The sequence below is a fragment of the Theobroma cacao genome, chromosome 9, assembly GCF_053813885.1.
Source record: "Theobroma cacao isolate CCN51 chromosome 9, ASM5381388v1, whole genome shotgun sequence".
Classification (NCBI taxonomy): Eukaryota; Viridiplantae; Streptophyta; class Magnoliopsida; order Malvales; family Malvaceae; genus Theobroma; species Theobroma cacao.
Genome location: NC_142647.1, coordinates 20,783,081 through 20,801,593, shown reverse-complemented (window position 1 = coordinate 20,801,593; position 18,513 = coordinate 20,783,081). Strand labels below are relative to the sequence as shown.

The 18,513-nt window shown below is 35.0% G+C and overlaps 1 non-coding gene across 1 annotated transcript; it reads left to right on the top strand.

Annotated features, from left to right (window-relative positions):
* Positions 1 to 263: 263 nt before the first annotated feature.
* Positions 264 to 370, top strand: LOC148760834 (small nucleolar RNA R71). The gene has a single exon (XR_016028756.1). It is a non-coding gene; the product is annotated as a small nucleolar RNA R71 (small nucleolar RNA).
* Positions 371 to 18,513: the final 18,143 nt, after the last annotated feature.

Below are 18,513 nucleotides of genomic sequence, written 5' to 3'. Positions count from 1 at the left end.
TAAAAAAATCTAACTCTTTGATTAGAGCAGCTACATGTGTAATTAATGTCACGATGGCATCAATCTCATGAACTCTAGCTATTCTCCTATATATGGATTGTTCTGATGGCCATAGATAAGTTTTTGACACCATCTCTTTTAATAGGTCATAAGCTTCATCGATAGTTTTTCTCATAAGAGCTCATCCTGCAGTTGCATCAATTGTATTTCAAACTTGGCTACGCAATCCATTGTAAAACATATGTATTTAAAGCCATTTCGGAAAACTATGATGTGGGCAATGCCTAAGTAAGTTATTGTTTCTATCCCAAGCTTCATACAGTAACTCACCATCCAATTGTATGAAAAAAGTGATATCATTCCTCATTTTAGCTGTCTTCGCTAGATGGAAGTATTTTGCAAGGACCTTATAGGCAAGGTCATCCCATGTTGTGATTGAATCTGTGGGTAATGAATTCAACCACACTTTTGCTTTGTCCCTCAATGAAAATGGAAATAATCTTAATCAAATGGCATCATCTGTAACCCTGTTGCGCTTAAATGTGTCACATATCTTCAGGAAATTAGATATGTGACCATTTGGATCATCATTCGAAACACCTACAAACTATACTGATGTTTGGATCATAGTGATGATGGCCGGCTTGATCTCGAAGTTATTTTCTTGTACAGTTGGCCTTTTAATGCTTGATGGGATACCTTGTATTAAAGGAACAGCATAGTCCCTCAATAAATGATTCTCTTCAACTACCCTCTCTTGGACTTGTCGCTCTCTTGGTTGTTCATCCATTGTACTAAAAGAACTAAAATCTTATTGACTTTTTTGTCTTAGTCATCGAAATGTTCGTTTAATCTCTAAGTCACACAAGATAGTCTTTAAGTTTCGTGTTATGCACATACAATGTCAAACGCACCTTAAAAACAGAAAAGAAAAGAAAAAGCTTTGTCTAAGACTATTTGTTTAATTTAATATCAGCAAATATAAATATGAAAACAAATCGTCGGTAACGGCGTCAAAAACTTGTTGGTCTGGTTATACACGCAAGTGCAAGTGGCCGTACAAGTAATATAAAGTAAGTCGAGTATCGTTTCCCACAAAGATTTGTACCTATTTTTACTGAATAATAAGCTTATAACAAAATAATCTCATCCAAGCTTCAATTTCAAAAGATCAATTAAATTAAAAATAATTGATTAATTAAATAATGAATAAAGCACAAAATGTCACTAAAAGAAATATTTACTCAAAACCTAGGATAATGGTGTCTTTCAAAACTTTGTTTGATTTAAATCATTTCCATAACTCAGATTAATGGAATATATGGCTAACCTAGAGTCCAAATTATGTACATGTCATCTGTCGAGATCATGCACACATACTTTTCTAAATTAATCCCATATGTCTATGCAAATTAATTAGAAAGTTCATTAAGTTCGTGTTCTATATGGCTGCCTAAGGTATTTAGGGATATGTCTATCCTAATCATGAAACTATCACCTAACTTTGAAGTGAATCGAACAAAGGCTATTCAAAACTATGGTCTAGTCTAAATTCCCTCTATCGAGTTCCATTTAGAGACCCACTACATTTTAACTGGTGATCAAGCAGTGAAAAGCATTAAGTGCATAATTGAATAAACCATGTGATTTCCATTAACACTGAGCAAGAAAAAATCAAATAATCAAACTACATAATGAAATATCCCATAATTTTAGAAAATGAAATTAGTTCATCATTGTATTTATAGTAGACATAATTAAATCAATAAAGAAGATCATTGCTACAACAAAATAACAAGAAAGAAAAGAAGAGTAAAGAAAACTCAAATCCTCTGTCGATTCTTGATCCTTGATTCCCTTGATTTTTTTTCGTTTCTTTCATTGAAAATCCTTTTCTTTTCTCTCAAAAACTGCCATCGTTGCCTCTCTGAACCTCTTTTCTCAATTGCTAAAAAAAACCTATTTGTAACCACCAATAAACCCTAAAAACTCATTTCTCGATTGGCTACACTTCATTAATTCATGTCAAAACGCCATGGCTTTGCTCTAGTGGCATCGCGACGTTTCTAACTTATATATTTTTTTGCTTTCTTTTCATCCGGGGGTGTGCCGCTCCTCCTTAGGCACTATGGTAGTCAGCTCGCAAGTTTTTGTATGGGAGCATTACTACTCCCTTGGGCGTTGCGGCTTTGAGCTTTTCAAGGGCGTGACACTACCTACTATTATGCTGCCATATTACTGTCTACTGCAGTGCCTCATCTTACAACACAATTTTCTCCTACTTTAAGCCTGATCTAGTTGAAATAGTAAAACATGCAAATTGTAGGTCTACCTCTTAGCTTTTCAATGGTCCAAGAATCATGTTGATTGAATCTTGTTAGCTCAAGTTATGGCTGAAACATTACGACATGTTCAGTAGAAGTTTGCACTTAGTCTCCAGTGCCTTGTTCAGCAACTTTCAACTTTAAGCACATATGAACCTATAATACCAAAGACCAAATCAACATTGACTTAAATAAAGACTTTCAACATGAATTTGAGTTAAAATTAATAAAATTAAAGTACATCAACATGCTTTGAACTAATTAACTAAAAACCTAAACACTATCTAAAATTGACTCAAAACATGAGGACTTAGCTATTTTATTATCCCAAAATGGAGCTAAATAACTCTATATAATAGAGTTATCATAATCAAATCACGTGTGTGCCAAAGCAACAGGCGAAGTAATTTCCTAACGGACGGCATCACCTGGAGTAATCTCAATGGCTGGCATCAAAACACTACAAGGGGAATCATAAGCAAGACTAATACCACCATCCCTACAAGCACAAAATAGAGTCACAGGGAATAGGACTCCACTCAACCGTAAATCAAATTAACGTTCAGAATCCATCCCTCGAATAGAATACAAATACACAAACGAGGCCATCATGCTTTCAACCATCCCATATGTCCATATCAAATCACAAATCACATTTAATGAGCTTCAACCATTTATAAGCTTGATATGGTTATAAATGTCTTTAAATCTCTAAGTCATCAAAGGTTCAAATTATTTGAAAATCGTTCATCTTGAGTAATCTACTCCTATACATTCATCATAGTCACTAGACTTCCTAGTCTATGCTCACACAATATAGGCGACAACGTGACTTGCACTAAAGCACACAATACAACACAGAATCACATATATTTTCATTCTCTAGCCAAGCACATTCATGTAGGTGATTATACACACACACACAAACACTATAAATTTTTATTCTAATACCATGGTAGCGCCATTAACAAGGCATCATGCATCACATGCATTTTAATTAAACCCACTCATAGTGACAGCTGAAGGCATGCCCATTGCCACACTCCAATTCTCAGCCTCTAACCATCTTTCAACTCATTAATGAGTTAATTATCTCCAACTTCCCCTTAAACTCATCAAAACATCCAAATAATATTTATTTCTTAGCTATCGAAAAAATCTAGCTTTTCAAAAATAACCTAAATTCAATATATAAGCTCAAATATTTCAACAATGAGCTAAATCCTTACCTTAGTGTTTAGGTTGCCCAAATCTAAGCTCTAAATTCTCAACAAACTCAATAGAGAAAATCTCATTAAAGCTAGACCAAATTGATTCTAAGTTATTAATTGATTAAATTGAAAATCAATTAGTAAAAAGGTGTAATCTTACCTCTAAAAGCATTCCTCAAGTTCCAATCTACTCTGAATAGCTCCAAAAATTGGTTTGGGAGGTTAAGGTTTTGAGGGTCTGAGAGAGAGGGTTTTCTTTTTTTGTTCTAAGGCAAATGATGCCTTCAACCCCTTTTATTTTTAGGTTTACGAGGTGATTTATTGATAGATGGGAGGCATCTATTAATAGATCCCTCTAAAAATTATGGGCATTGACCTTCATCTATCAATAGATTCCTTGAATCTATCGATTGATTATGCCTTAAATTTTTTTCTATTTTTTCCCATTTAACCATATATCAATAGATTCCATGGATCCATCAATAGTTTTGGGCTTCGTTGCTGTGCAAGGTTCTTGAGTGGTCATCTATCGATAATTAAGACAATCTATTGATAGATGCTCATCCAACTTGTTTTCCTAGGCCTTTCATCTTGCATCTATTGATAAATGTAGAACATCTATCGATATGTCATCCCCAAATTTCATATTTTCACTTCTTCAATTCTCCAAATTTGTCCCTAAGGCCTCCAATTAATTTTCCTTCAATCAAAACACTTCAAATCATTCATATTACTTGAAATCCTTCATACACATACTCAATTATATGATCAAATCTTGATCAAAGTATCAAACTTTAAGATTTACCAAATATGTTCATAAAATTTTTGCCTAAGTGTCTATAGCCATACTTCCATATACCCAACATATTTAACACATCATCAAGGTCCTCAAATCTATTTATGAATTCAAGTTCATTCTCCATAATTTTTATTGAAAGATCAAGGGTGTTACACTATTGGTGAGTTCTAGGCTAAATTTTTGCTCTTTATAACTTGTTTATTGATACTTGTGCATGAAGTATCGATGGATACAACACCGAACCTCCAGAATTACATTTTGATTCAAATCTATTGATACATTAGAACAATGAATCGATAGACAAAGACAATCTATCGATACATGAGGGCAATGTAACGATGGAATATGCTTATTTCTGAATTGAAATGTTTTCTAAACCTTTTCTAAAAAGGAAATGTGTTTATGCTTGCAACTAAATCTTTGAGAACCTCAATTTATGTTTCAAACACTCTTGAAATGATGTTTTAATCAAATTTTGATGTGATTTCCAACATTTAAATATTCTTTTAAAAGTTTATGAACTATTTTTCAAATAATGTTTTAAAAAGGAACAGTATTCTATTAGTGTACCATTTAAAAGATATTGGTTTTAAAGTGTGAAAAGATGTATGTTTCCTGATGTTATTTGAAAGATAATGAACTCAAAAACCATGGGCTTGGTCGGGTTGTTGACCATAATGTTATTTGACATGTTGGTTAAGTGAGACTGTCAGGTGAATACACTTAGGTAAATAAGGCTCGATTTATGATTGTGCCTATTTACGTGGGTTTTGCAAATATTGATAATTGTCTATTTGTATATTTCTGAAAGTGTATTTTTTTAAATACTTTTCCCTATTGCTTATTTCCCCTTCCTCGTATCTACCTATCGAGTTATTTATAACTCACACATGTGAGATGCACTTATTATTTTAGATCAGTAGATTACTTGGCTCGTTGTCTTTTGGAGGGAGCTACTTCTACAGTCATTTTTGGTAGCTGATTTTCATGGCATCTAGTAGGTGTCAACCCTTTGACTTTGAGTCATCCTCTTTTAGGTTTGGTTTTCTCGAGTCTGGTCTTTACATTTTACTGTTATGGAATTTGACAATGTTTATGTCTTATAATGAATGACATATATTGAATATTTACCACGGAATGGCTTATGGGATATATTCGCCACACAATGGCTCATACCCTAGATTTATTTTATATGTTGCTTCTGCATGTTAAGCACGTAAGTGTGCAGACTGATTTCATAATACTTTATGTATATATTAATCATGTTTATATCTGTTTACATATGATTCCATGGTGATGGTTTTCATGAGGCACATATGATTATTGGTTTAATTATTCATTATTAAGCTTACATGGGTTAAGAGGGTAATTCCCATCAATACCTTTGCACCAGTCATGATTCCGGATTTATGTCGTGACAATAAGTAGGAAAGGATCTTACGAGTTCTTATAGCTTGAAATCATTGAGGTTTCTAAATTTTTCTATAGTAGTAACTTTTGGTCTCCAAGATTTAGGCAGGCTACAAAGAATTTTCATCACAAGTTGAGCATTGGGAAATTTGTTAGCTCTATTAGTTTTTGATGATAATAAAACATTCCCATTCATTTGTGTCTAATATTTCTACTTGAGTGTGCAGGACAAAAATTGTATGCAAATAAATAATCAATCATTCAAATGCACATATCAAGGAGCATAGGAATAAGAAGTCACAAATTTATCAACAAGACAGAAGCCCCTTAGTCGATTAATGAAGAGTTAGTAAGCTAAGATTAAATCAAAAGTTGGCGGGCTGAAGAGTGTTAAGAAACAAAACCAACTTAGTCGACCAAGGAATGAGTTAGTCGACTAAGTGCACACTGCCAGAGTTGCCAGAAACTGGGAATAGAAGATAGAGACGACTTAGTCAACTAAGATATCGGTTAGTCGACTAAGAGCATTCTGCCAGAAATTTTGAATTGTGCACTAGAAGATAGATTAACGGCCAGAATTCCTACCAAACTGTTTTCAAAGATAAAAAACTGTCTAACTCACATCAGAGCTAGTTTTCCAAGTATAAAAGAGGGTTCCAACGGCTAGAAATGAATTGAAAGCTTCCAAGAACACAAAAGAGTTGGAAAAACCTATAAATACTCTCTGCTCATTTACTACACTCAACTCATATCTTTGTAATTGTGATCTGCACTTCACTTTTTACCACTTAGATCAATCGTGTGATCATAGGTACACTCTTATCACTTATCTTCTTGTATTCTTAGAGTGAGTGAGTCACTCTAAGGGATTGATTCAAGTTAGGATTGCTTGATTGAGTGTGTAGGTTCTAACTTAGCCTTGAAAAGTTAGTTGTTGGGTTTTGGTTGATCCTGTAAAAACCATTGTTGTAGGTTGTGGTTGAGCCTTTGGAAAAGCACTTTGGGTTTTAGTTGAGCCCATGAAAAATCATTGTGAAAGGTTATGGTTGAGCCTTTAAAAAACCACTTTGGGTTTTAGTTGATCTTAGTAAAAACTATTGTGAAAGGTTTTGGCTAAGCTTGGTAAAAGCCATTGTAAAAGCTTGGTGAAAGCTTGTGAATTTCACCATTCATAGTGGATTAGTTTGGAAAATCCTTGGTTGAATAATCAAGGTAGTGAATGTCGGTCTTGGACCGAACCACTCTCAATTTCTACGCATTGTCTACTCTATTTTTATTTTCATTGCTTTTCAAATTAGTTCCTCATCTTGCCAAGAGCCAAAAAGTGCTATTCACCCCCCCTCTAGCACATTTACTTGGGACCAACAAAATTCTTTCCCTGAAGCCTTTAAACCTCATACAATGTTGGTCAATCTTTCAAGCATCTCATTAATGGATTCACCTTCTGTCATCTTAAAAAGTTCATAGTCATGGGTAAGCAATACAATCTTGGATTCCTTTGTTAAGATGAGCCTTGTAGCCAATTGAGATTGGTTAAGGTCTGATTCTAATCATGCGACAATATCATTCATGTTGAATGATTAGAGGTTTTCCTTCATCAGTAAGACGTCAATTATTATGGGTTATAAGTCTAATTGGATGATGTCCATGAGATTTATATGCCTTACAAAGGAACTGTAATGAGTTAAAGTTATGAGATCCTTATGCATCAAAACATAATCTCTAAATATTCCTGGTTGATATATCATTAAGGTTGGACAATAATGTGTTAGTGTATTTTCAAAATTAAAGGTTATTTCACATGATGGAAAAGCTATCATTAGCTCAAAAGTTATGTTACAAAAAGTAACATAATGTGTCTATTAGATATAGACATGTTTTCATGTAAATGGTTATGTCTCTTGAAAAATCATATCCAAAAGTTAGGAGACATGATTGAAAAGACACCATTGCCCAAAAGTTAAAGTGAATACTTATTGTTTCAAGATATAACTCAAAGGTTATAATTTGTGGGATGAATAGTTATCTATTCATAAGATGACTATTGAAACAATAACTATATCTAAAAGTTGTGTTGGGAAAAATCATAAAAATGCTTTCTAGGCAAAGAGGTGTCTTTATGAAAGGGTTGTGTCCTTGAAGAAGAGACACTTGGAAGCCTATATAAAGGACTTGGTGCCAAACATTTTAGACACACCAGAAAACACAAAAGACACACCAAAGAGAAAGAGCAAGAGCAAGAAAGTGTTATGTTTTATTATAAACATAAACACTAGAAGTTCCCATCATCTTCAAGATATTCTGAATTCCTTATTATCTACTTATTGCAGAAAGTCGGTTCTAAGGCCGAACAACTTTTCAAACCCTCGGGTGTATCTAGCAGTCTACTTCGTAAGTGCAATACAAAAGTTAGATGTTGGCTTCATTGTATCCTTGAGACTATTCTCAATATTACCTTTTACATACTGAGTGGTGGGGGCGAAATAAGTCTTAAAGATAGACGTCTATTTGAAAGGCTCGCCTTGAATCAAATTTTGCCTATTCTTGAATACCGTATAAAAACCCCCCTTCCCATCAACAGTTTTAAGACTTATTTTCATGGTATTCAAAATGGCTTCACTCAAGGAGATGGCTACCAACATTGTCAAGTTAGATCTCTTTGATGGAGGAGACTTCATTCGATGGTAGAAAAAGATGCGTTTCCTCCTCACAACACTCAAAGTCGCATATGTTCTAGATACACCTCAACCAAGTGAGGAAGATGGTGAAGAAAGATTCATTTGTTGCAAAATGGTTCTGCATCGGATCATAAGATAAGTATTCTTTCCTTATTTGATATGAATATGCATGATATTGTATTGCATGGAAAACGTATATTGATTGGAAAGAAGAATTATATTCATATATGATCTTGATATGAACATGGAACAATTGCATGAGCTTGAACGCATTCTCAATAGCTTTAAGCGATATGGTCTTAAAATGGATGAAGCTATTGTGGTTTCTTCAATAATTGATAAGCTTCCCCCTTCATGGAGAGACACAAAGAAATTCCTTAAACATAAAAAGAAGGATATGTCTCTCGAGGACCTTGGTAATCATCTTCGAATAAAAGAAGATTATCAGAAACAAGAAGAAGTCAAGCAAGATGAAAAAGAAAAAGATTCTAATGAAAAGAATCTTGAGACTTCAAAGGTCCATGGATTGGAACACAAACCATTAAACAAATCGGTCAAAAGAAGACATTTCGCAGGAATAAAAGACAAAAGTCAAAAGTTTAAAAGGAACCGAAAAGGACCATGTTTTTATTGTAACAAACTTGGTCACTTTAAGGCGGAATGTAGACTTTTGAAAAGTAAGACACAAGGCATGAACAATCACAAGTTTGTGGCTATGATTTTTGAAGTCAATCTTCTCCAAGATTATGGAGCATGTTGGATTAACACTGGTGCAACTAATCATGTATGCAACGACAAAAGTTTCTTCAAGACTTTGGAAGAAGTTGATGATGGAAACATGCTATACATGGGAAATTCCTCCACTACACAAGTGAAAGGAAACGGCACCGTGGAACTTGTGTTTACTTGTGAAAAGACACTTGTGCTAAACAATGTCTTTTATGTACCGAAAGTAAGAAAGAACCTTGTGTCAGGTGGCTTGTTGAATAAGTTTGGCTTCAAATTAATATTTGAAGCGGATAAGTTCATCTTGACAAAAGGTGGACAATATGTGGGAAACGGATATTATTGTGAAAACATGTTCAAGCTTAATGTCAATAAAATTATTTCTAGTTCTGCTTATATTGATGCATCGTTTCATGTTCATGATAGTAAAGCAATCCTAACTAATCAATAGCATAATAGATTAGGTCATGTTCATTATAGAAGAATGAACGATATGGCTAAAATGGAATTAATACCCAACATTGATGAAAGTAATGATATGTGCAAGACATGCATGGTCACTAAAATCACTAGAAACTCATTTCCTAAGGTAGAAAAAAGCACTAAATTACTTGAATTAATACATTCTGATGTTTGTGACATGCATAGTATTCCTTTTATCAGTGGAAAGAAATATTTCATAACATTTATTGATGACTTATCTAGATATTGCTATGTTTACTTATTGCATGCCAAAAATGAAGCATTAGAGAAATTTAGAATTTATAAAAGAGAAGTTGAATTTTGTTGTGAATTGTTTATTAAATGTCTACGAAGTGATAGAGGAGGTGAATATTATGATCCCAACTACTTTAAGTCCATTGGAATTATTCACGAGACTACCGCTCCATACACACCAGAACAAAATGGTGTAGCGGAACGTAAGAATCGAGTTCTTACGGAAATGGTCAATGCTTTGTTTTCTAACTCGGGTTTGGGAAAAGGATTTTGGGGCGAAGCCTTACTAATGGCTTGCCATATACTAAATAGAATCCCAAACAAAAGGAGTAAAACTACTCCTTATGACCTATGGAAAGGACGAAAGCCAAACCTTAATTATTTAAGAGTTTAGGGATGTCGAGCCATAGTCAAGGTTCCAGAGCCAAAGAAAAGGAAATTGAATGAAAAAGGAATTGAATGCATATTTATAGGATATGCTGAACATAGTAAAGCATATCGTTTCATGGTGATAGAGCCTAATGATTCATAGTTCGTTAATACGATCATAGAATCAAGGGACGCTATCTTTGATGAAACAAGGTTTAACTCAATTCCAAGACCCAAGGAACAAATAACAAAAGGTGATAGTTTCTCAGAAAATGATGACAAAACTATCGAGCTCCGGAGGAGTAAAAGAATTAGAAAAGCAAAGACATATGGATCCAATTTCCTCATGTACTTAGTGGAAGGTACAATAGAGGAAACATGTGAATACCTACCTTACTGCTTCAATGTAGAAGGTGAAGGTGATCCTCAAACTTATGAGGAGGTAATGAAGTCTCGGGACACTTCTTTTTAGAGAGAAGCAATACAAGATGAGATGGACTCAATAATGGAAAACAAAACATGGAAATTGGTAGACCTTCCACCAGGTTCCAAGCCAATAGGTTGTAAGTGGATTTTCAAAAAGAAAATGAAAATTGATGGAACCGTGGAAAAGTTTAAAGCAAGGCCAGTGGCAAAAGGCTTTAAACAAAATGAAGGTGTTGATTATTTTGTTACATATGCACCGGTAGCAAGAATAGCTACAATTAGAGTGCTTATAGCACTTGCATCTATATATAAGTTGGTAATTCACCAAATGGATGTTAAAACAGCATTCCTAAATGGTGAGTTAGATGAAGAGGTGTATATGGAACAACTCGAAGGGTTTGTCTTTCCTGGTCAAGAAAGGAAAGTGTGTAAGCTTGTAAAGTCCTTGTATGGATTAAAACAAGCGCCTAAACAATGGCATCAAAAGTTTGATGAGGTTGTTCTAGCTAATGGCTACAAGATTAATCAATCTGACAAGTGTGTCTATAGTAAGTTCCATAACGATAGAGGTGTCATCATTTGCTTATATGTGGATGACATGTTAATATTCGGTACCGATTTGGAACAAGTGGAAGACACAAAAAGGTTATTGTCAAAGAATTTTGACATGAAAGATATGGGCATGGCGGATGTTATTCTTGGTATAAGAATAATGAGAGACAATAGTGGCCTAACATTGTCTCAATCTTATTACATCGAAAAGATTGTAATGAAGTATGGAAAGTTAGATTGTATGCCCATGACTACGCCTTATGATTCTAATCTAAGGCTAGTAGCCAAAGAAGATAAGTCAATAGCACAAAATGAATATGCAAGGGTGATTGGATGCCTCATGTATGCAATGGTCTGTACAAGGCCGGATATTGCATTTACGGTTGGGATGCTAAGTCGATTTACAAGTAATCTGAGTAAACAGCATTGGTATGTTGTTCATAGAGTTCTAAGGTACTTAAAGAGTACAAAGCATTATGGCATCTGCTATTCAGGTTTTCCTTCGATTTTAGAAGGGTATACAGTTGCAAGTTGGAACTCAAATAGATCGGATTACACATCCACGACTGGATGGATTTTTACACTTGGTAGGGGTGCTGTTTCTTGGGGTTCTAAGAAACAATCTTGTCAAGCAAACTCCACCATGGTGGTTGAATTTGTAGCCTTAGCATCTGCCACTCAAGAAGTGGAATGGTTAAGAGATTTACTTTATGAAATTTCGCTGTGGCCTAAGCCAATGGCACTAATCTTGATACATTGCGATAATGAAGCAACTATATCAAAGGCATATAATCAAGCTTACAATGGAAAGAGTCGATATATTAAACTTCGACATAGCATTGTAAGGCAAAAGATTAGTGACGGTATAGTCACTATAAGTTATGTGAGGTCTGGCAAAAATTTAGCGGATCCGTTTACCAAAGGTCTGAAAAAGGACCTGGTTATAAAGACCTCAAGGGGGATGGGTCTCAAGCCTATTAATTAAATCACCAATGGTGGGAGCTCACCTCCACACTTGCGGCTGACCTACAAGTCTCGAGTACTGACCATTCTACCATATGGTGGTTACAAGCACTAAATTATATGTCACGACCCAAATTCAGGACCATGACCGGCGCATGGGCCCAATGGACGTAGTTCACTAAGCCCAAGCAAGCCTACTTATATTACCTGGTTATCATTTCATCCCACAAGTTACTAAAGTCATAATTCAAAATCTCAATTCGAAATGATGAAAACCATTGCCAACTCGTACTAGCATTACTCATTAAAATATACACATATTGTCTACAGTATGTATTCTAATAATTAACATCAGATTTGTCTATACATGTCAAAAAGAGACTCGATGTCCATCGGAGAAACTTGACAAATGTACAGCTACAGAATACAGAGACACCTACCAAGAGTCGAGTTTACAAAGGCACCTCGACCTAGTTATCGACTGCCTCCTGATCTAAAAACATGAAGTTGAAAACGGTGAGTATAAATTCAGTGAGTGAACAAGGAAGGGAACAAGCAACCAATAGGAAAATTTTGAAAATCATGATGCACTTATTTTAAAACAATGCAATTTAACTTAGTGCTTATCATAACCCCTCAGGAAAACCCCAATTGATTAAATCACTTAATGTAAAGGGTCCACCCTCAATTATGGTACCAAAGAAGTGGAAAATAGCGCAGTAATCGATCAAGATACTAAGCGAAACAAAAAGTTTTTCACTACAGCTAGATTCAAGCCATAAAACACAAACTTTCTCGCCACAACGAGAACCATGTCTAGTGAAACCCTCGAAACTTGAGAGTTTCTCGCTGCAACGAGAATGAATCTCGCTGAGCAATAAACAGGGCACCAGCAAAAATTCCCCATTTCCTCAAGAAAATGCCATCTTGCTGAAATGACAAAAACAACATAAAACACATTTAATTTCCCAAAGTTCAACATGTCAAGTTTCACATGCATTTCAATCATATACCATATTCATAAGCTTTTATTTCATAAACATACATATACATGAATACATAGATAACCACCAATATCACCATCATCACACCGGAGTCATCGTGTGCATCCCTCCACATCGTGCACATAGTCGGAGTCATCATGTGCATCCCCCCACATCGTGCACAGTCAGTGCCACCGTGTACATCCCCCCCACATCGTGCACACGGGCACTATCATCATCCACCTCCCTTACCACGCCATCACCGGCATGTGCATCCCCCCACATCATGCACACACACGGTTATAATCATCACACAATATCAACCATCATGCACAACATATATATATCTATATATATATACCAACATAATGTAGTAGTGCATGAATCCATAACAACCACATGTCACAACATAAAGTCAATTATCAAATGCTTGTTCCCAAGGCACTTGTTTTTAAGAAAAGTTGTATAAAATCATTCAAATGCTTTGTACAAAACAGTCACATTCCCAAAATGATTTTGAAATGCAGTTCACTCACCGGTATTATTTGAGCCTTTAGTCGATCCTAACTTCCCTAATTGTCCAAATGGGATGATGGGGCTTCGTTGGAACCTATCATCACATTAGCATCACCAATTTGTCAATTCACATACTTATAAAGTCTAAAACTTTCTTTTAGCTAGCTTTCAATTGCCATTTAAATGGCTATCTATTTTCACTACCCTAATCACTCTAAAATGAGTGGATAACCTCAACTACAAACATTCACAAGTCTACGTACTAATCATTCCCAATACTAAAAATAAATTATAATTCATTACTCACCTTGGTATCTTGTAACTTTGAAATTCTTTCCAATAAATTTTTCCAAGCTATTATTGGAGCTTTCTCTCTCTTTCTCTTTCTAAACACCTAGCTAGTGAGAGAAAGTATGAAAGTGGGATTTTTTCAAGGTTTTTGAAGTAAAAGAGTGAAAGAGCACAAGGGTTCCATGAAAAGGTGCACAAAGCCATGAAAATTGGAGCTAGAGAGAGAAAGTTATGAAGTTTTCATACCATGCTTCCATGGAGGGGGAAACAAACGTGAGATGGAAGGAGGAAGAAGAAGAGGCTGCTGGAAATTGAAGAAGCTGCTGGAAGGAAAAGATATTTATAGCTCAAACTTATCCAATTCCTTTAGAAATTACGAAAATGCCCTTTAGCAAGTTAACTTGTTCTTCTCCAATCCTTGGTGCAATCTTTTTATTTTTTTTACACTGGGACAAGGTCCACAATGATCTAAACTACTCGGATTTACGAAAACTTAAAATTTTGACTTGGGGTGCAAAATGACCATTTTGCCCCTATTGTGAAAAATATTGCCACCTTTAGTTTTCTTCGTGTTTTCATCATTACATATTATTTATTCGGTCTTATGTCTATTTAGATCTTAAAATATCATAAAACCTTATTCTGTGAGCATTTTAGAAAAAATGACGAAACTACCCCTAGCCCGTGTTATTGCGTCTATGCGTAGTTATGAGCCTATAGGGGTTGAGGTCTCACATTATATTTTCCATCCCAAGGTGTATAGTGCTTGGTTCCCGTAATGTGTAAGGTAAGGCTGAACGAAAAGTTCTTAATAGACCCATAACATGTATATGTTGAAGTACTATAATTACGGGGTACTTCCGATGGGGGCTACCTATATGAGTGGAAGTGCGGCTGCTTTTAGGAGTTAAAGGCTTGACTTTGACAGCACTCATGAATGGATGCAAAACGCACGGCCATAAACGTGTTGGCAAAACTAGATACAATGTGAGTAAGGAGGCTTGTGTGTGTTTAGTGGCTCGACTAGTCAATGAAGAATCGATGGTTCAATGTTTGGTCAACCACTCAATTCAAACTAGAACCAACCACACTCACTAAGTGAAGGTTCAAATCTGCGAGATACCTTCATTTATGCACAAGTTTCCCAAAGTTGTTGGTATTTGGAATTTTGAAATGGTGGGGGATTGTTGGTATATTTTCAAAATTAAAGGTTATTTCACATGATGGAAAAGCTATCATTAGTTCAAAAGTTATGTTACGAAAAGTAACATAATCTGTCTATTAGATATAGACATGTTTCATGTGAATGGTTATGTCTCTTGAAAAATCATATCCAAAAGTTAGGAGACATGATTGAAAAGACACCATTGCTCAAAAGTTAAAGTGAATAGTTATTGTTTCAAGATATAACTCAAAGGTTATAATTTGTGGGATGAATAGTTATCTATTCATAAGATGACTATTGAAACAATAACTATCTCTAAAAGTTGTGTCGGCAAAAATCATAAAGATGCTTTCTAGACAAAGAGGTGTCTTTATGAAAGGGTTGTGTCCTTGAAGAAGAGACACTTGGAAGCCTATATAAAGGGCTTGGTGCCAAACATTTTAGACACACCAGAAAACACAAAAGACACACCAAAGAGAAAGAGCAAGAGCAAGAAAGTGTTATGTTTTATTATAAACATAAACACTAGAAGTTCCCATCATCTTCAATATATTCTGAATTCCTTATTATCTACTTGCTACAGAAAGTCAGTTTTAAGGCCGAACAACTTTGCAAACCCTTGGGTGTATCTAGCAGTTTACTTCGTAAATGTAATACGAAAGTTAGACGTTGGCTTCATTGTATCCTTGAGACTATTCACATTATTCCCCTTTGCATACCGAGTGGTGTGGGCGAAATAAGTCTTAAAGATAGGCGTCTATTTGAAAGGCTCGCCTTGAAGCAAATTTTACCTATTCTTGAATACTGTATAAAAACCCCCTCTTCCCATCAACAATTTTAAGACTTATTTTCATGGTATTCAAAATGGCTTCACTCAAGGAGATGGCTACCAACATTGTCAAGTTAGATCTCTTTGATGGAAGAGACTTCATTCGATGGAAGAAAAAGACGCGCTTCCTCCTCACAACACTCAAAGTTCGCATATGTTCTAGATACACCACTACCAAGTGAGGAAGATGGTGAAGAAAAATTCATTTGTGGCAAAGTGGTTTTGCATCGGATCATAAGATAAGTATTCTTTCCTTACTTGATATGAATATGCATGATATTGTATTGCATGGAAAACATATATTGATTGGAAAGAAGGATTTTGTTATATTCATATATGATCTTGATATGAGCATGGAACAATTGCATGAGCTTGAATGCATTCTCAATAGCTTTAAGCGATATGGTCTTAAAATGGATGAAGCTATTGTGGTTTCTTCAATAATTGATAAGCTTCCCCCTTCATGGAGAGACACAAAGAAATTCCTTAAACATAAAAATGAGGATATGTCTCTCGAGGACCTTGGTAATCATCTTCGAATAGAAGAAGATTATCGAAAACAAGAAGAAGTCAAGCAAGATGAAAAAGAAAAAGATTCTAATGAAAAGAATCTTGAGACTTCAAAGGTCCATGTGATGGAACACAAACCATTAAACAAGCCGGTCAAAAGAAGACATTCCGCGAGAATAAAAGACAAAAGTCATAAGTTTAAAAGGAATAGAAAAGGGCCATGTTTTTATTGTAACAAACTTGGTCACTTTAAGGCGGAATGTAGACTTTTGAAAAGCAAGACACAACGTGTGAACAATCACAAGTTTGTGGCTATGATTTTCGAAGTTAATCTTCTCCAAAATTATGGAGCATGGTGGATTGACACTGGTTCAACTAATCATGTATGCAACAACAAAAGCTTCTTCAAGACTTTGGAAGAAGTTGATGATGGAAACGTGCTATACATGGGAAATTCCTCCACTACACAAGTGAAAGGAAAAGGCACCGTGGAACTTGTGTTTACTTCTGGAAAGACACTTGTGCTAAACAATGTCTTTTATGTACCAGAAGTAAGAAAGAACCTTGTGTCAGGTGGCTTGTTGAATAAGTTTGGCTTCAAATTAATATTTAAAGCGGATAAGTTCATCTTTACAAAAGGTGGACAATATGTGGGAAGCGAATATTATTGTGAAAACATGCTCAAGCTTAATGTCAATAAAAGTATTACTAGTTCTGCTTATATTGATGCATCGTTTCATGTTCATGATAGTAAAGCAATCCTAACTAATCAATGGCATAATAGACTAGGTCATGTTTATTATAGAAAAATGCATGATATGGCTAAAATGGAATTAATACCCAATATTGATGAAAGTAATGATATGTGCAAGACATGCATGGTCACTAAAATCACTAGAAACTCATTTCCTAAGGTAGAAAGAAGCACTAAATTACTTGAATTAATACATTCTGATGTTTGTGACATGCATGGGTTTGTAAAATTCTCTTTTCATCTAACTTTTCTCGAATGTAACTCGAGGTTTCTACATTCAATTGTAATTAAAAATAGGATTAGATTAAGAAAGAAATTTTGCAAATTTGAAGATGGAGATCTAAGGTGCCTTGAAGAGCTAAAGGTGGATACAAGCTAAGGCATGAAGTGCATAATGTATGTTGTTCTCTAGGATTTGACCAACTAGTTTTTTTTTATGGCTCAAGGAAACTAAAGTAGAAAAGTCCATAACAATCCTAGTAAAACAACATGTGATAGATTTAATTTTATGCAATATATTAAATGTTATGCATGCTAATCAAATGAGACCTTAATAAAACGAAAAGGATAAAATCCTTTCGTAAATGTTGAGTCACATGCCGCATATGATTAAATTACCTTGCACCATATAGCAAGATAACCTAGCTGCTTATTTAATCGGAGGCTTATTGAGCATACTCAAGGCCACACTTTTACACAAATATATTTGAGCTATTAGTGGGTCTTACTCAACTTGTTTCGTAAAACCCGGATGCTTGGAAACTTGATTATTATGGAAACTAGAGGCAAAGGCTAGGCAAAACATATATGATATGTTTAGGCAATGTGTTGTTTTCTAATTGATCTAGGAGTTGTATAGAGATACAATTGGCAAGCTCAGTTACCTAACTAATCCACCTATCATAGATTGTTAAGCACACTCAAGGCCATGACTAAAAGGATGGAATCTTAGCCCACTAAGAGAATCTTAGTAGAGATCTCTCGAGGTGATATGGAGGTTCATTATCTTGTAAAAAATAGCGAGAGAACTATTTAAAATTTTAAAACCTTGTTTTAAATAGTTTATTCATGATATTTACTTATTGCTATGTTTTATCTATTTAGTCATAATTTATATACATGGCTAATAATCTGTCACTGTGGAGCATCTTGGATGCAAATAAACTAACTAGCCCAAACCCCCTCGAGTAGTTTTAAAACCTCAAGATTGTTTTGAAACAAGAGAAGAAATCTTATGTCGTTGACACTCTTTTTCCACCAATCCCTACTGATGGTGCTAGTGTTGAGGAG